This window comes from Lucilia cuprina, chromosome 2 (assembly GCF_022045245.1).
Source record: "Lucilia cuprina isolate Lc7/37 chromosome 2, ASM2204524v1, whole genome shotgun sequence".
NCBI lineage: Eukaryota > Metazoa > Arthropoda > Insecta > Diptera > Calliphoridae > Lucilia > Lucilia cuprina.
Window position 1 is genome coordinate 30,027,193 of NC_060950.1, and position 2,309 is coordinate 30,029,501.

The following is a 2,309-nucleotide window of genomic DNA, read 5'->3' on the forward strand; positions in this document are numbered from 1 at the left end:
GTTCTAGTTCAGTTCTAGTTCAGTTCTAGTTCAGTTCTAGTTCAGTTCTAGTTCAGTTCTAGTTCAGTTCTTATTCAGTTCTAGTTCAGTTCTAGTTCAGTTCTAGTACAGTTCTAGTTCAGTTCTAGTTCAGTTCTAGTTCAGTTCTAGTTCAGTTCTAGTTCAATTCTAGTTCAGTAGTAGTGCAGTTTTAGTTAAGTTCTAGTTTAGTTTGTGCTTATTTCAAGTTTATCTTAAATTGATATTTACATTTACGTTAAGCCGACTTTTAGTGGTGCTTCAAATTAAATTATAAACTTAAATATTTGTTAAGATAACAGAAAGCTGTGCATTAAATCAATGGTTATTTTTACTGAAAACTCAATATTTTTTATTTTTGTTTATACAGGTGGTGAAAATTTATCTTTATATTATAAAATTGCTGGTGTATTTGGTTTTTCATCATGTTTCAAATGGTTTTGTATGTTTATGATGATATGATTGTTAATGAGAAAAATTTATTATAAAGAAATGTATTGTTGAAGATGATGCGAAGAAATTTAATTTTCAAAAATAATTAAAATTTTGTTAAAAATGAACGGAAGTAGTGATGATAATGAATTTGATATGATGACGTTCTTTTAAGAGAATGATTAGCATGAAGTGTTATGAAACGTGTATTGTGTTTCTTTTAAAATTCTTTTCCCTAATTTACATATATAATAATTTTTTTGTTGTTTACAGGTATGTTATCTCTTGTTCACAGCAAACCAGTTTTCAAACAGGTAAAAACTTAAATGTGGATTAGTTAAGATTATATGAATGAATATAAATAAATAAATAGTGTTTGGTTATGCATATCTTAAATTTAGAGTAAAAAATTCTAAGTTCAGATTTACTGAATAAATAAGCGCGTTATATATTATTATTTAATCATAATAATTATTTGTGCGTACAACTAAAGATACGAAAGTATCTTTACAATTTTGGTTAATTATTTAATTTACGAAAGTATCTTTACAATTTTGGTTAATTATTTAATTTTCAGACTTCATAATTACAACTTTTGTTTAAACTTTGTCTTTTGATATATTTGGAACATTTTCTTTAAAATGTATTTTTCCTTGAAATCTATGAATAAGTTGTAATACAAGATTATTAAAACGTAATCCTTGGGTTTCTTTTATAAATTTCCAACTAAATAAAAATATTGTTTTAAATTATCCAAGAATTCTACTTTAAAACAAAAACATTATTTATTTTTATTCTTACATGTTTTTTAGAAATAAATATTTTTAATGATTCGAAAGCATTAGAAATATTTAATTATTTTAATTTAACTAATTACCTGACAAAATGCATTTAAGACAACGATATATAGTTATATAAAAATTCTAGAATTTAATTTTATATAATAAATTTGTAAGATGACTGTCAGTGTTAAACAGTGTGTTGTAATTAATTAAAATTTTCACAACAAACAAACTTTACATTTGTTTTGTATATTCATTTATCTATAGTTTTGAGTTTTCATCAACTTAAAATTCAAGGTTTCAAAATAGTCTGGGATAACAAATTATTTTCAATACAGATATATTTTTTTGCAAATTTATAAAAATCAATTATTTTAATGAAATTAAACGTTGAACAAATGAAAAAGGATGATGCAATTTCGATTTAAATTTCTTTAGCTAAAAGCTTTGAAAACGTATAATATAGTTTTAAATGAAAAACGAAAAATGACATAAAGAACACAAAACTACATTAACAAAAACAAAAAAATAGTAAACATAAAATACACCGGTATGTATGTAAATGTTTCTTTGTAAGAAGAGAAAAACTTACGTGCACTCATATTCATTCCATAAATCAACACATTCAAATGGATCTGGACAAATGACATTTGAACATGGTTTATTCGATGGACAGTTCTTTTCCAAATTACGCGCCATTGTGGCTTGACCCCATTGTGTACCATTCATGGCAGGTGGCAGAGGTAAATGTTTACCCTCAAGTCTATATGCGACATAAAATAAAAAGAAGTAAGAAGAGAAAAGTATGAAGTAAAAATGTTAAAACCTTGATACAACTGAAAATTCTGTGTAAAAACATTGTCAGATTATTCCAGTTTTTGTGTGGCTTTTAATGCGACAGATGTTTAAAGTGGGTGACAAAAATATCAAGATTAATTTGGTCTTTTAAGTTCTGGAACAGCTACAGTACAGTTCTAGTTCAGTTTTAGTTCAGTTTTAGTTCAGTTTTAGTTCAGTTCTAGTTCAGTTCTAGTTCAGTTCTAGTTCAGTTCTAGTTCAGTTCTAGTTCAGTTCTAG

At 25.5% G+C, this 2,309-nt stretch overlaps 1 protein-coding gene across 1 annotated transcript in view; it reads left to right on the top strand.

Annotated features, from left to right (window-relative positions):
* The window catches only part of LOC111682317 (neural-cadherin), a 68,326-nt gene that overhangs the window by 53,966 nt on the left and 12,051 nt on the right, over window positions 1–2,309 (top strand). The gene's annotated exons all lie outside the window — the stretch shown is intronic.